The sequence below is a fragment of the Capricornis sumatraensis genome, chromosome 1 (assembly GCF_032405125.1).
Source record: "Capricornis sumatraensis isolate serow.1 chromosome 1, serow.2, whole genome shotgun sequence".
NCBI lineage: Eukaryota > Metazoa > Chordata > Mammalia > Artiodactyla > Bovidae > Capricornis > Capricornis sumatraensis.
The window spans coordinates 215,961,762-215,979,806 of NC_091069.1; positions in this window are offsets into that span (position 1 = coordinate 215,961,762).

Sequence of the window (18,045 nt, forward strand, 5' to 3'; positions counted from 1 at the left end):
TGGTATTCTGTTATAGCAGTTCTTGAAAACTCTTCCAGAGTTCAAAAGAAAAGTTTCTTAACAAAGTGGAAGAGAAAATCTAGGCAGAGGTGACAAATGACAAGAAGTCCTTCCTTGGCCAAGCTCAGTCAGGTCCCCCTTCTCATCTAGACCTTGACTGTGGCCTGCTGGGCCCAGTTTTCACAGAGAATCCCATCAAGCCAGTTCATCGCGATTTCCCCTGTCCTTGATGTCTAGTGAAGTTTCCCTGAGCACTCGTCCATCCACTGAGTCTCCTCACTCTGCGCATTGACTATAAGTCTTTCCAGTTGTCTTTGCTGTAGTGGGGGTTGAGTTCAGTTCTATACTGACATCTCTCTTCCCTACTGCATTAGCTCAGATAAAATCTGTCTTGCCATCTTTTAGTGTCTAGTACAGAATTTGTCTTTGACACAAACGACCTCAAACTCTCAGTGTCTTAATGATACGTGTTTGGTTTTCTTTCGTGGGTCAGCCATGGACTCACTCACTGCAGTCACTCAAGGAGCCAGCTTGATGTTGCGCCATCTCGAGGCGTGCTTCCACAGTCCTTGTATCAGGGGGCAGGGCTGCGCTGGAACAAGCACTGCCCCGTCAAGTTTTCTGCCAGATGTGATCTTTACTTCTGTTCAGATTTCATTACCCAAAGAAAGTCACATAGCCACACGTAACCTCAATAGGACTGGAAAAGTGAACTTCTACTTGAGCCTTCAAGAAGGAAATTTGAAATATTTGCTTTCATCCTAAAGTCTACAGCTAGTTTTAAAAAATTGAGTTCATGTTTGCACTCTAACAGGTTGAGATTCCACTAAAATATGGTTTTATTAAGATACATAAGATGTGATGATGCTCATGATCCAGAGGAGGAGACGGACATGTCTACACCTAAATTTAAGTCAGTGTGGTACCCAATGTTTCACTGTCAGCCCTGTCATCCTTGTCTCCTAGAGACTCTACTCTTCCCTCGACCCTCTGGCGAGGTTGCCTTTGACTGCCACTGCTTGGGCCAGAAGTAGACTCCTCATCCAGGGTGACTTGATGGAAGTAAGCCAATTAAATTATTATTCTTGGAAGTTGGAACTAAAAGATAAAAAGTCTAGCTACTTAGTGTGGCCTGCTCACACCTTATAGTATGCTTTGGGGGACCACAAAACTGGCCTCAGTGACTTGGGTCTACATTCCCTTTCTGTATGTGGCTCCAACAGCCTGAGCCCCATCAGCAGACCTGATTCTACTTGGGTAGCTTCAGAAAAATGATGCTGGGACAGAGCTGTTAAAGACAGGGATTTTTAGTTGGGGAGATAGTGTGAGGAGACAGTCTACGCATCCTTTTCCAACTCTGAGAGTATGAGTACTATTACTCAGACTCCTTGCCAGATTTGAATGTGTGCTAGGATGTGATGCCCATTGTAGTAAGATGGGACACTCTTATGAACAGTGTTCACTTCAATTTTTTATATTCCTATAACCTGATCTCTACATCTTGTCACTGACTAAGTCACCTTCAGTGAAATGTAGATATTTAACTCCATGCAATGGGAACTTGAAGGAAGGCACCAGACTTTGATATATTTTTTGAACTTTCAGGAACTAGTAGGAATATTAATGCTCACTTTCCTGAGATACATGCCACTGATTAGTCCGCACAGTGTGAACTGGTATTTGTGAGTGTGTGTGTGTTTGGCTCTGTGACTGTTCCTGCCATCAACGCCACCTCCCTCTTGCCAACATGGCTTGTTGGAGTCCTTTTATGTTAACGTCCTCTGTAAGAAGCCTTCAGTTTGGTAGCACTGCTCACTCCCAACAAATGCATCAGAAAACAATGCACACCCCTGCCTACCAGTAATCAGAGCAATTACTTAACAAGCACATCTCTATTTCCTCCAGGGTGGACTAATTAAAAGGCTTCCATGCTGTTGTCAGAAATGGACAAAAAGTGTGTTTTGTACTACTTTTTGGAAAAATTAAAAGCTAACATTGGGTTCTACGTTGAAACATTTTTAACACTGTTCATAGGAGTTGTCTCATTTCCACCCTTCTAGGATGGGCTCAATTGTTGGCCATGATTGAAAAGGCAAGGCAAACAGTAAGGGTGTGTCTTGCACCTTATTCTGAAGACAGGTTGTCCAAAGTTATAGAGTGGTGGTTCTCAAACTTAAGCACCCATCAGTGTCCCTTGGAGAGCCCATTAAATGACAGGTGGGATGAATTGGAAAATTAGGATTGACATATATGCACTACCATGTGTAAAATAGATAGCTAGTGGGTAAGTGAAAGTTGCTCTGTCGTGTCTGACTCTTTGTGACCCCATGGACTATACAGCTGATGAAATTTTCCAGGCCAGAATACTGGAGTGGGTAGCCTTTCCCTTCTCCCGGGGATCTTCCCAACCCAGGGATCGAACCCAGGTCTCCCACATTACAAGCAGATTCTTTACCAGCTGAGCTACTAGGGAAGCTCAGCTGAGTGCTCTGTGATGACCTAGAGGGATGGGGAGGAGGTTCAAGAGTGAGGGCTTATATGCATACATGAAGATGATTCATTTCATTGTACAGCAGAAACTAACATGATATTGTAAAGTAATTATACTCCAATAAACGAAAAACCCCAAAACAAAATAACAACAACAATAAACAGCCTGCTGACCCCTCCCCAGAGTGTCTGACTCAGATGGGGCCCCAGAACTTGCTCTTCTAACAAGTTTCCAGGTATTGCTAATGCCACTGGTTTGGAGCCCACACTTTGAGAGTGCTTCTGCAAAGAAGCTCTTTTCTTTACCTTCCCCGTTGCTCCTTAAAAGCCGCAGGAGCACAGCTTTTCCAGTGGAGCTCGAGGGAGAGAATCAACCTTGGACATTGTTATTTTACACCACTGAACCAGATCCAAATGCACTTGACTCAGGTGGAAAGGAGGTAAGCTCTGGGTTCAAATCCCGGGTCTGCCACTTGGTTGTTAAGTGACCTTAGGTTGATGACTCTGTTCTCTTATTCAATCTGCTGTGAGGCTGCCTGAGTCCGTGGTGTAGGAGGAGTTATGCCCTCAGTGTTCAGTGAAAGAGAGCCTGCTCTGGTTTCTTCCTCTCACTTCTGCCCACATTTCCCTGGGCCGTTTTGAGTGATTTGTTTATTCCTCAAGGTTCGTGTGATGAATGTCAAGCACAGTTTGCTTTATGCAATAATGCAGCCCTTAAAAAGATTTAAGGTGAATCAAGTCTTAAGAGATAAAGGATAAACTTTACTTTGCCACAGACTTTGTATGCAGGGAACTTTTTTAATAAACAGAAAAAAGAAAATAGAAAGCTTCACAATTTACTTTCTTCCATGGAAACATGTTAGCAAGAGAGAAAAACAGTATTTTATTACAGTATTACTTTTTTTTTTTTTGCATTGAAAACTGGAACACATATTCAATTTATACCAAAAAAACTATAGTGAAAATATTTAAGTACATAAACTCAGTGACAAAAGAAAATTCTGGAAAGAAGAGTATAAAAGGGTGTGGAGTCATACAAGTCTCTGTGCTCATATCCTCTGCCTTCTCAAACCGAGTCAAGGTTATTTATTATGCTTTTGGTGCAGGTGAAAGAAAATATCCTTAAATAGAATACCTCCCATACTTCTTGCCAAGCCTACTCAGATACTCAGTTTTAGTTAACTATGACTTCAAGGTCTTTATCAACAGCTCCATTTTATTGAGCCACTATTATGTGACTGACCTGAGGCTATGTATTTGGTATACATTGTTGTCTTGTCCCTCAGTCATGTCCAAATCTTTTGCAACCCCAAGGACTGTAGCCTGCCATGCTCCTCTGTCTATGGAATTTCCCAGGCAAGAATACTGGAGTGGGTTGGTACACATCATCTTAGATAATTCTCACAACAACCTTGAAAAGAGGTAATAAAATTTCCCCCAATTTACACTGCAGAAACTGAAACCTGGAGAAGAAAATGTTCTGCCCAAGTTTGTAAGAACTAGACACTCAGAACTTAAACTCAGGCCTGTCTGACACACTGAAAATCTACAACGCCTTTGTAACCTATTCATCACTCTCTCTCCCTCTCCATTCAAAGGACACTAAATGCTGGAAAGATAGTCTTATAAAAAATCAAACCAAATTGGATTCAACTATTCTTCTCTTAGCACAAGAAACTTTGTTTTTCATGAGTCTGGAAACGATGTCCCAGTGAAGTGTGAAGATACCCAAAGGTTAGAACTGTACTTAGGGGTTGATGAAAGAGGCATTAGATTGGTTGATTGATTAGACTGATTGATTGATTGATTGATTGATTGATTGATTGTTAGAACTGGACATGGAACAACAGACTGGTTCCAAATAGGAAAAGGAGTACGTCAAGGCTGTATATTGTCACCCTGCGTATTTAACTTATATGCAGAATACATCATGAGAAACGCTGAGCTGGAAGAAGCACAAGCTGGAATCAAGATTGCCAGGAGAAACATCAATAACCTCAGATATGCAGATGACACCACCCTTATGGCAGAAAGTGAAGAGGAACTAAAAAGCCTCTTGATGAAAGTGAAACAGGAGAGTGAAAAAGTTGGCTTAAAGCTCAACATTCAGAAAACGAAGATCATGGCATCTGGTCCCATCACTTCTTGGGAAATAGATGGGGAAGCAGTTGAAACAGTGGCAGACTTTGTTTTTTTTGGCTCCAAAATCACTGCAGATGGTGATTGCAGCCATGAAATTAGAAGATGCTTACTCCTTGGAAGGAAAGTTATGACCAACCTAGATAGCATATTAAAAAGCAGAGACGTTACTTTGCCAACAAAGGTCTATCTAGTCAAGGCTATGATTTTCCCAGTGGTCATGTATGGATGTGAGACTTGGACTGTGAAGAAAGCTGAGTGATGAAGAATTGATGCTTTTGAACTGTGGTGTTGGAGAAGACTCTTGAGAGTCCCTTGGACTGCAAGGAGATCCAACCAATCCCTTCTAAAGGAGATCAGTCCTGGGTGTCCTTTGGAAGGAATGATGCTAAAGCTGAAACTCCAGTACTTTGGCCACCTTGTGTGAAGAACTGACTCATCGGAAAAGACTCTGATGCTGGGAGGATTGGAGGCAGGAGGAAAAGGGGACGACAGAGGATGAGATGGCTGGATGGCATCACTGATCGATGGATGTGAGTCTGAGTGAACTCCGGGAGTTGGTGATGGACAGGGAGGCCTGGCGTGCTGCAATTCGTGGGGTTGCAAAGAGTTGGACACAACTGAGCGACTGAACTGAATTGAACCGAAAGGCGTTAGACCACAGATATCTCATTCATGCCTAAATATCTTTAACCTCTCTAGGGCAGCACCTAGCATTTTCTAAAGAGACTAGCAAACAACTGAAATGCATGGAATGTCTTCTGGGAAAATCTAACCCTTTAAGAGTCAAGGTCTTAAAATTGAAATGAAAAATAAAGGTTGATATGTAGAGCTGCTTAGTATTCAATGGCATAGCTTCCCAAATACACACAAATTTGATGCACTTTTGATTGAACCCATAATTACAAAATTTGTTTAAAGCTGTTATATTATCTTCTTATTTGACACAATATGGCACAATTTTGTTATAGGATTGAAAACCAAATAAGACAACTACAGTTGGTAGCATTTCAAAGAAATTTTCCCTTTAAGATGAAATCAATCCTGTTTCAAGTTTATTCCTGTTTTATGATTGAGGCTCTAGGGGTGTATTTTGCTGAAAAATGTCTTTTTGATTTTTTAGAAATTCTTTAGATTAATATGCAGCTGTCATTGTAAGGCAAATCTAGATCCGCTTTTATGTTTCCTCTTTCCCCAGGCTGCAACTAGTGTCTACCTCTCTAGGAGAGACAGTCCACTTATTTCTGACTGGGGCTTGATACTCCAGGTCAGACAGCAAAGAATTCATCTACTCATCATCATTTAGAGCATGTCACACTCTGTCTGTTTACTTTGACTGAATACATTTCTTTGCTTAGTATATCCAATATCTTGGTCTTAACATTTTGTTGCTGTCTAATTTTAATTCCTGTTCACATACACATATACACATACTCACACCCGCTGTGAATCATACCATATTATCACAATTCTCAACATAACAAGAAAACGATGCCATGTTTTGATGTGTTTCTGAGTATAGTTTCAGCATTTATTTAATTTTATTCAAGGCTTTCTTTCATGTTTTTTCCTTCTGTTTCAGTTTAAAGGGCAATGGACTTTTCTCTTTAACTACTGACATGCTTTCAATTCTTTCCCTCTTTAATTCCTCCTTCATAGATGCAAGCTTGTTTATCTAAGCATTTTGTCTCAAAGGTAGATTTACACTTTGTCCCCATCAAAAACACAAGGAGGTATACAATAAGAAAAAAATATCCTGGAACTGCTTTGTCATACATGATGAAAACAAAACAATTTTTAAAACACCTAAGCAATCAAATATAGCTGGCTGTCAATGCCACAGCACTTGAAGGATACCCATTTGTATGGACTCATTTAAAGAGGGAGCATCTTCATTGTACTTCTTTAGACTGAACGTGGACTCTGGCTCTGAATTGAACAGTATGTGTAGATGACAGAAAGCTTGAGAGAAAAGCTTTGTAAGAAATGAGCGCGTCTTTCCATGATACTAGTTACAGTGTAACTAGGGCCAACTGCCTGTCTTTTGCTTCTTTTAACGCTTGAAGAGAAATCTGTAAAGTATAAATTCCATTTAGCCAGTTATCAAGAGAAAATATTAAAACACTAGAGTGGGGGTTGGTACACCACAGACAAAATCCTTTCTTCCTACTATTTTCGTAAATACAGTTTTGTTGGATTACACTGTTTTACGTATTATCTAGATGCTTTCAAGCTATAGCAGGAAAGTTCAGTAGTTGACACACAGGCTGCATTGCCCACAAAGGCTGAGATTCTTACTCTCTCTGGTCATTTACAAAAAATTCATCAGACTCTGATATAGATGTTCAGAGATGGTGATATCTTAAAGCCTTTCTTTCCAAAGAAGAAGGTCAGTTGGTCTTTGCTCATAGGTCTAAGAAAACATGGATTATTAGAGATGTTGTCTTAAACATTCCACAACAGGGCAGATTGTTCACAAAAGAATGACACCTGCCTAGAATTTATAAACCCATCTCATTATTATTCAACCAAGACAGGAAAAAGTCTCTAAAATGGGGTAAGCATATAATTTATCATTTAAATCAGAGTGCTTTAGAAAGTAAAAGGGGTACTATTAATAATTAAGCTGAGACAGCAGACATAAACTAAGATTGTCCCAGGCAAACCAAGATGGGTGGTCACCCTAAAAGGGTACATCACTGCACCAGATCCAGCATAATCAGTATGTGTGAGATAAATACATATGGATTTAAGTTCATTTCTTCCACTGAAGCATATTCATTATCAGAGCCTTTGTAAGTGGAATCTTCACCTAACTGGTAAGCATCAAATGGGTGTTCCCAATTCATTTGGGGAGTTAACATAAGCTCCTTGGACCATCAGAAAACATTATGCAGCAATCAATAAAGCTTTGAAAAGAAAATTGAGCTTGAATAATTCTTGCTATGATTGCCCACCTGGACAATGAGGAAGTAACAGATATAAGTTATCTTGATCTTTACTGACACTTTCAGTTGTGTCCCAAATGATTGGCAAGCTATAAAAGAATGACTTTGACCTTTCTGTCATGCTCTTCAAGGGCAATGGATCAGATTCCACTGATCCATGCCAGCGTGGTAAGGCAAGAAAGGAGCCAGAGAGAACCAAGAGTACAAAGATCCTTAGATTCACTGCTTAGAATTCAAGATCTTAAATATTTATTCCTTCTGCACCTAAACAACCCTGTATAAAAAATTATAGCCTATGACTATTATTCTGATCCATTTATATTTTACAATAAGTTCTCTAATCAAAGATTAATTTTACCCTTGATAGAAGAAATTGGAAACCACTACATATTGGAATCTTTAAAATTTTCTCTCTTATAATTTTATCTAGTATCTCTATGGATAAAGAGTCTTACTTATAGTATGTCTCTTGTGATGCTATTCATAACAAGGAACATCTGTGTGAGATTTATCTCTTAAAAAGTACTTTCAATCCTATGTGATTCTCACTAACTCCAATAAGCTAATAAGATAGAATTATGAGTACCCTTGTTTGTTGTGGATAAAACAGAGAGAGGGTCAGAGAATTTAAACATCTTGTTCAAGGTCACACAACTAATGATGGTAGTACTAGTGTTAGTCAAAGGCTTCAAATCACAAATCCTAGGCCATTCAACTCTGCCATATTGTTCTCTAAATTGTTATGAATTAATAATATTATTAATACCTCTGGAAAAAATTGGGCTTCCTAGGTAACTCAGTGGCAAAGAATCTTCCTGGCAATGCAGGAGATGCAGGATACATGGGTTCAATCTCTGAGTCAGGAAGATCCTTTGAAGGAGGAAATGTCAATCCACTCCAGTATTCTTGCCTAGGGAATCTCATGGACAGAGGAGTTGGGCAGGCTACAGTCAATGGGGTCACAAAAAGCCAGACACAACTGAGCACACATACACTGAAAAAGTTAATTCAAACGGAATTGACCTTGACCTGTTAGAGAAGAGGCAACAAAAAGCATAAAATGTAACACTAGCTTATTATAAAAACTAATGGAAATATATAAATATTGAAAGTTGTGTGAACCATCATTGTAGGTTTACTGTCATTTAAGTCAACGTGATAATAGAAATGAAAGGAAACATAATTTATGAGTGGTTAAGGAATATACACTAATTATTTATTAATATCAATAAGATTAAAGTTTACCACATATTTTATCCAGTTGAAGATATCTTCTGGGCCTGGCTGCATATAATAGAAAGTGTTCAAGTAACAGTGATTTAAACAAGGTAGAAGTTTATTTGTTCAGTAAAAGAAGTCTGGATGTAGTGGATGTAGTCAAGTGAGGCCTTCACAGAACCTCAAACCCCTTTCAGCTTTCTATTCTGCCATTCCTACCATGTGGCTTACATCCACAGAGTTGAGGATAGAAGCAGATGCTCCAGTTATAACATCTGTGTTCTGAGCAACAGGAAGAAGAGAGGAAGGAAGAAATGAAGGAAGATGCTCATTCTCCATTTCAGGAAACCCTGGGCTTCCCTGGTGGCTCAGACAGTAAAGAATCTGCCTGCAATTTGGGAGACCCTGATCCCTGGGCCAGGAAGATCCCCTAGAGAAGGGAATGGCTACCCACTCCAGTGTTCTTGCCTGGAGAATACCTTGGATAGAGGAGCTTGGCAGGCTACAATCCATGGGGTTGCAGAGAGTTAGTTGAGCAACTAACACTTCCACTTTCTTTCACTTCTGAAAGTAGACACATGACACTTTAGCTTACATTTATTGGCAGAATTTTTTTTTCATATATCTGTATATAGCTGCAAGAGAGGCTAGCAAATGCAGTCTTTAACTGGACCAGCTCAAAATCAGTGCCTTTTTATTAGAAAGAAGGGAAAGAAAAGATGTAGACAGGGATAGGCGAATAACAATCCCATCCATGATCTCCTTTAAAGAGTGGAGTAACTTCAGAGTTTTAGAGAATAGGCAAAAAAAAAAAAAAAAAATTGTTGTGTTTTTTCAACTTGCACCAGGCTGTGTACATATGTCTTACAACAAACTGAGGACAGCTACTTTAGTCCATATTAAAAAGAAAAAAAAATAAAAGTTACAGAGAGGTTATACTTAATGAATGTGGTGTGGAAGCTCATTTTTTTTCTTTTATTAATGAAAGTATGAAGCAAAGTTACTCAGTCGTGTCGGACTCTTTGCGACCCCGTGGACTGTAGCCTACCAGGCTCCTCTGTCCACAGAATTCTCCAAGCAAGAATACTGCAGTGGGTTGCCATTTTCTTCTCCAGGGGATCTTCCTGACCCAGGGATCGAACCCAGGTCTCCTGCATTGCAGGCAGACTCTTTACCCTCTGAGCCACCAGGGGAGCATATATAATGAAAGTATAGTTGATTTATAATATTGTGTTAAGTTTCAGGTGTACAGCAAAGTGATTCAGTTATACACATATATATATATATATATATATATATATTTATGTATATATGTATATTCTTTTGGAGGCTCCCCAGGTGACTCTAGTGGTAAAGAACCTGCCTGCCTATGTAGGAGACTTAAGAGACATGGGTTCGATCCCTGGGTCAGGAAGATCCCTGGAGGAAGGCATAGCAACCCACTCTAGTATTTTTGTTTACAGAAGCCCATGGTAAGAGGAGCCTGATGGGCTATGGCCCACAGGGTTGCAAAGAGTCAGACATGAATGCATGGCTTAGCAGGCACCCATATTCTTTGTTATTCTTTTCCATATAAGTTATTACATGATATTGCGTATAGTTCCTTGGGTTATACAGAAAATCCTTGCTGCTTATCTGTTTTATATTTGATAGTGTGTATCTGTTAACCCCATGCACCTAATTTATTCCTCCTCCTGCTTCCCCTTTGATAACCATAAGTTTGTTTCCTATGTCAGAATCTGTTTCTGTTTCGTAAGTGAGTCCATCTGTACCATTTTTTCAGATTGTACATATAAGTAATACCATATAATATTTTTTTGTCTAACTTCACTCAGGATGATTGTCTCTAGGTACATCCATGTTGCTGCAAATGGCACTATTTCATAATATTCCACTGTATATATGAAAACCACATCTTCTTTATCCAATTGTTAATGAACACTTAAGTTGCATCCATGTCTTGGCTATTATAAACAGTGCCACTGTGAACATTGGTGTGTGTGTATTTTTTCGAATTAGAGTTTTTGTCTTTTCCAGATTGGGGTTGCTGAATTATACGGTAGCTCTATGTTTAGTTTTTTAAGAAACCACCTTACTGTTCTCCATGGTGGCTGTATCAATTTACACTCCCAACGGTAGTATAGGAGGGTTCCCTTTTCTTCACACTATTACCAGCATTTGTTATTTGTGGGCTTTTAATGATGGCCATTTTAACTGGTGTGAGGTGGTATCTCATTGTAGTTTTGATTTCTATTTCTCTAATAATTAGCAATGGTGAGTATCTTTTCATGTGCCGATTGGACATCCATATGTGTTCTTTGGAGAAATGTCTGTTTAGGTCTTCTGTCTGGTTTTTGATTGGGTTGCTTTTTTATATTTAGCTGTGTGATCTGCTTGTATATTTTGGGAACTAAAACCTTGTTAGTTGCATCATTTGAAAACATTTTCTCTTATCCTATAAATTGTATTTTCATTTTGTTTATGGTTTCCTTTGCTAAGCAAAAGCTTATAAATTTGATTAGATCTCATTTAACTATGCATTTTCTTTCTACTATGCATCCTAATCTCCCTAGCTTTTATGATGAAAAATTAGTAAAGTGAAAACAATTGAGAGAAATTTAATTTCTTGGTCAAGAGAACAGGGTTTAGAAGAGGCATGCATGCATTAGTTCATTCGATAGATATTAGTGGCTCCTTCTATGTGACAGGCTCCTTCTTCTGCCTTTAAGTAGAAGGTTGTTTGCTTTTCAAGAGAAGCCAAAATATCAGTATAAGGGAATTGAATCTTTGAGGCAAAGGGATTTGTAGATCATTGCATTGGTCTTTCTCATTAAGGAGAAAAGGAGAAGATGATGTCTGGTAAGATGAAGTCATTGTCTTCTATTTTTTGGAGGCAATAGATCCTTCTTTAAGTTAAAACAGATGTATTGTGTCCCAGGATCATGTGATGCTGAAACATATCACTGAGGGTAATTATGGAACCTCAAAGCCTGGAAGGCTTCAAGAAAAAACTAGAAAAGTTTCTGTTCTAGAAATTTCCCATTTTCTTGGGCAAAGAAATGATTGCTTCAGACCACTTATAATCCTATGATGCCATGAGTTATAGGCATTGTGATGGCACTAAACCCCACTTGTGTTCAAACTAGAAATTTAAACAACAGCTTGGTGTGTTCAAGCGCACGGTTAGAAAGATATTATTGAATAGAAAAAGACTAAAATAGGAATTACCTCCTTCTCATATTTCTAACAAATAGGTTGCTAGAAGTAAAAACACTACACTAAGTGATTAGAATTTCATTCATTAGGGAGATTTCCTGCCTCCTCCTTTTCTTTCCTTGGCTCTGTTTTTAAGCATTTAATTATAAAAGGCTTTATTTTACTATAGCTATCACAGTTGTTCAATTTAGACAGAAGTTGATGATGCTGTGTGTAATTCCATGGCCCTGGGCAATCTATTACTATAGAAATCATCTCTAGAGTTGGCAATTTACCAAACCGACTTTCCACCAAGAAAGGCAGAGCAGGGGTGGAAGCAGCAAACTGCAGCAGTAGCAGGAACAATGGCTGCCACTAAAAGCCCAGAAGTGGCCTGCCAAAAAAGCGGAAATTCAAGCAGTGTATTTATACTGGAGGGACATAGGCAGGTCATGCCAAGCATAGTCACTCTTTTCTTAACATTTAAAATAAGGTATCATACTCAAGATACTGTCATTGGCATCTGATTAATATATTTTCAAGGAACCCAATTATATCTTAATGTTGCTGTTTATATAACTCTGTTGTTTTTAATTGTTCTAACACTGGCCACTGCACTGAATAAAAATGAAGGGAAGGAAGGAAAAAGGAAAGGAGTGAGGGAAGGAAGGAAGAGAGAGAAAGATAGAGATGGGAAGGAAGGAAGAAAGAAAGAAAAGGAAAAGAGAAGCTACCCAAACTGATAACTTTTTGATTTGACTCATTTTCACTGAACTGAATAATTCTGTTTGTTTCCCTTTCTCAAAGCTGTTAATCCAGCAGCCCTTCTCCATAGCTGGAGCCACACGGGGAGGGAAAGTGTGTGTTATAAACAGAGGACTGCTGCTCTGAATTCTGTACACTGAAGTCCTCTCAAACTCTTCTCACTTCCCATCTATGTCCTCAGCTAGATTTTTCCTGTTTCCCATCCTCCTGCCTCCAGGCAAGTACAGAAAAATGGTCCAGGGCCATGACAATGCCAAGTAGCAACTCTGAGTTTAACAAGGTTTGAGAATATAAATTTATGACAGATGACATCAGCTTATGAAATCAGTGTTTGTTATTTTCAAATCACACTCATCGAGAAATATATTGGAGTCACAAGACATTGAAAGCAAAGTATATATGATCCGTTTTAAATAGGAAAAAAAAATGAAATCCAGGGCATTTTTGAAAACACCTTAAAAATCCAGTAAAATAACTTTGAATCCACGTTGCAAGAGATAAAAAAAAAAAAGCTGGAAACCACTTACTTTTTCATCTTGGATGAGTAACAAAATATGGCAGTTAAGTAAGCTGCTGATATTTATTTTAATTCAGCTCTAATATTGCTGTGGAAGGGACCAAGGTGGTAAAATTGACAGAATTATTATATCCATTCCCCTCACCCCACCCCAGTTATTTCCAAGTTAAATTTGATGTTCCCAAAGCCCCCATTACCTTTCCATCCTTCCTAAGAAAATGTGTGATCTCTCTGCCAGGAAATCACCATACTGGATATTTCATGGGATCTCTGTTTAATGTTTGTTTTTGTATTTTGAGAAAAAAATACTTCTAGAAATGAAAGATTGACTCACCCTAAACTCCCTTAGTTTTTTTTGTTCTTCTTGGATTTTATCCGTTTGCATTAAAAAGACAAAAACATTAGGGCGATGGTGTTACCCAACTAAAAAAAAAGGCTAATGGTGACTATGATCTCATATTACCAGAGGTTAGCAGAGAGCTACTTTAATATGACAGCTAATATAACTCATTGATGCGATTACTCAAAAAGGAGAATGCCATTGGTGTCCAGTTACATCCCAGCGGTTACAATTAGATAGGCCAGATGGATGTGGGCCAGCGAGACAGACTGACAAACTGGCAGACAGGTCAGCAAGGATGTGACTGGAGCAAGGTGGACTTCATGAATCAGGCAAAAGAAAAGGTGCCCTAATTAATTATAGGCTTTTTAATCCTGAGGTTCTTAAATAAGACCTGGATAGAAAGAATTCACTTTAGGGCCTATTTGCCAACTCCAAGCCAAATATTTTGAATAAGCGGTTTACTAGAATGGATGATGACTGCTGACTATTAAAGCCATCTTAGGTTGACTTTAAAAATAATAAAATTGAAAGTCAAGGCCTCCTTAGAAAAGTGGGTTACTGTTCTTTGAGCAAGTCTGTGGTTGTAAAATTACCCTACTTCAATCAGCAAACAGTATGGTCAAGGAACAGAAGGGCTTAAAGGGACTTTAAGGTTCAACTTGTCTGAACCCTGTATTACATGTATTAGACAACCCCATCAGACATGGCCCCCACAGGGTGTAGAAGGCTTAATTAAAGGGAGATTTTTGAAGGAACTATTTTGGAGGTCTGGGCCGAGTTAGGAGTGTTGAAGCACTCTGGGAGTAACAATGGGGAGATTTAACTACTCCCTGTGGTTGGCTTAAGGGGCGAACCAGGGGGCTGTTACTAGAATCTGCCAAGAGTGGAAGCTGCGGACAGAGGTCACCTAATGGAAGCAGTGACCACAGCGCCAGAGAGGAGCATAGCCTCAGGCAAACCACTACCCCTGAGGGAGCAAGGGAAGGAGAGAGAGAGTGTGTAGGATTAATACACCAACCTCTTCTTTTGCACTCTCTGATGTCCTACAGGTGATTTTTTTTTTTTTTTCCCAAATCAGGGGGTTAGAGAACCACCACAGAAATCAGCTCCCGGGGACCACAGCCGGCCACAGAACAAAGCAGGTGGTGATCAGTGGAGAATCACCAGCTTAGCACCCAGAGAGGAGAAATAACATCCTAAAGGCTAGCTGGTATGGGCTAAGACTAGACACTAGTCTTTTGATCCTCAGACACTGAAGTTTTTTGCATGAACCACCACACTTTCAGCTAGAGATGACCTGCCCTGCTCCGAGACTAAAATGAGTTGCACAGAATATCAGAGACTCTCCTTTGGATGCTCTTCCCAAATGTAGCTAGCCTGGCAGAAGTCTGACTTCTCTCACAGTAGAGGCTTGACCTTTAGATCTGAGAGGTTTGAGGGGTGTGTGCTCTTGGGACCCCAGAACCTCAAAGCAGTTGTCCCTGCAGAGCTAGAGGCATAAGGCAGCCATCAGTGGCTTGCTGGGCTGGGGTGCCAAGATATAAATTAATGGAACTGTTTTTACAAATCACAAGCAAGGATTAGAAATTTCAAATGAACATTGTACCCTTCTGGATGGTTCTATGAGAGACCAACATTGTTATACTCATTCTACCATTTCTCAAGTAGCGTTTAAAAAAAGGTAGCTTTAAAAAAATTTAGAGTTGACTTACAATGTTGCATTCTTTTTTACATTCTTTTCTATTATGGTTTATTTGGGTGACTTTTGGAACCCTCTTTGGAAATGATCTTTGGAGTCAATCTATGTATCATGTGAGAAACTCAGTGTCTCAAGATATTACTCACCAGCTGTGGCGCTTTTTACTTCTACTTGTTTTTCTAGCCAACTTCAACTGTATTTATCAAACTTGACAAAATATGGCAAAGTTCAAAAATCAACCAGCCCTTAAAATACAAAGATTTATCACACCTGAAATAGATCAAAAACATGACAGCAAGTCTAAAGTAGCTTACCAACTGGAAGCTCAAAAGTTGTTGAGCAATGACATCCTTTGGAAACCATGAGATATTGCTGATATTGCTGAATACCTTGAACAAGGCATTTAGGTTGTGATAGGCAAGGTTAACTTGATTATGGACAGCACAGTATTATGTGGAAAAATATGTCACAATGTTATGTAACATGTGACTTGTCAAGATTTAACTTAGAGAATTATAGCTATGTAAAACATTACCCATATACCTGGACAGACCTGGAAAAGGAAAGATGAAAACATGATGTTAATAGGAAGTGAAATTAAGAATGATTTTCCTTTTCATTTGAAAATGTTTCCTATTGTTAAGTATCACTTGTGCAATCAGTTCAGTTCAGTTCAGTTTCTCAGTCATATCTGACTCTTTGCGACCCCATGAATTACAGCACGCCAGGCCTCCTTGTCCATCACCAACTCCTGGAGTTCACTCAGACTCACGTCCATTGAGTCAGTGATGCCATCCAGCCACCTCATCCTCTGTCGTCCCCTTCTCCTCCTGCCCCCAATCCCTCCTAGCATCAGAGTCTTTTCCAATGAGTCAACTCTTTGCATGAGGTGGCCAAAATATTGGAGTTTCAGCTTTAGCATCATTCCTTCCAAAGAAATCCCAGGGCTGATCTCCTTCAGAATGGACTGGTTGGATCTCCTTGCAGTCCAAGGGACTCTCAAGAGTCTTCTCCAACACCTTAGTTCAAAAGCATCAATTCTTTGGTGCTCAGCTTTCTTCACAGTCCAACTCTCACATTCATACATGGCCACTGGAAAAACCATAGCCTTGACCAGATGGACCTCTGTTGGCAAAGTAATGTCTCTGCTTTTCAATATGCTATCTAGGTTGGTCATAACTTTTCTTCCAAGGAGTAAGCAATACTTACAATTATAAAGATAAAATGAAAAGAACCATTTTCTTATAGAGACATTTCAAAAATGCTATAAAAGACAATGAAACACAGAAATGTGACCACATGGACACAGAGCATAAGGGTGTTAACTGCACATGTAATGCTTATACTTTGCTGATATAGCTATATCCTTATTCTCATTGATCTGAATCAAAGAAATATTGCATACATTTGCTCTGATTCTTTTCCCATTACAAACCTTAAGAAGCAATTTAAGAAAAGAGATGCTTGAGATCTAGGGGAGGGGTTCTTGCATACTGCAAATAGATTATGAAAACATCATTCAGAAGAGGCAATAAGTGGAAAAGTTGGAATTAATGTTAAAGTTGGAATTAATGTTGACCAATTAAACTTGGCCATAGAACTCACTGTGTAAGCACAGTTCCTGGAAACCCAATAAAAGATAGTATTTATGAGCTAGTATGTTTTAATTATTATTACATGTTGACTTTGTCAACATCAGGATTACCAACTTTCTGGAATAATTACTGCCTTCATATGCCCCAAATTTTAGAATTTCAGAAAATTGGTGAAATGGTGTAGGGAACACAGAAAGAAAAAAGGAAAATGATTTAGATGTTATTTAAAAGGTGCTCCTTGATTTCTTAAATGTGACCACATTTATTTTCTAGAGGAGGAAGAGGGCAAGAGATCCATGCTGCAATTTTATCACCTGTCTTCAGCAAGTCTTGCACTTCATTAAATTGCTTAGAGATGTTCTAGCAGGCCCTCCAATACATAACTCAGAGACAAGGATATTAGTTTTATTGTTTTGTCATTTTTAAAGCCAAGAAGAGAGTTGAAGAGGTTTTATTTATTTTATTTCTCTTCTTTTAGCAGATTTTGCTGTTTTTAGAATCTCATTATTGCTTTTAAAAAACATTTGTAACCAAACCTCCTAACTCAAAGATTTGATCTGTCTACATAATTAAAACATTCCATTTCCCCATATCAGCCAGATTCAGGCAAATCAACTCCCTATTTATAATGTAAATTTACAAATAGCAGGTAAAGTCAGTAATTCAATGTGATTCTGTGTTGTGGCCTGTCCAGTGAGAATCCTTCAGGTCTCCCCACTCATGCTGGAGCTTGAACCTGGGAACAGATAAGTGGGATGAAGAGAGATTTGCTTATAATAAAGTTAAGTGTAGCTCATGGCTGTATGAGGTCAAGTAGAAGAGATGAATGTGTTTAATAATTAATTTTCAGATGATACATCCTACACGGATATTGACATTGACTTTTTTTTTAATTTTTATTTTTACTTTATTTTACTTTACAATACTGTATTGGTTTTGCCATGCATTGACATAATCCACCACAGGTGTACATGTGTTCCCAAACATGAACCCCCTCCCACCTCCCTCCCCATAACATCTCTCTGGGTCATCCCCATGCACCAGCCCCAAGCATGCTGTATCCTGCATTGGACATAGACTGGCGATTTGATTCTTACATGATAGTATACCTGTTTCAATGCCATTCTCCCAAATCA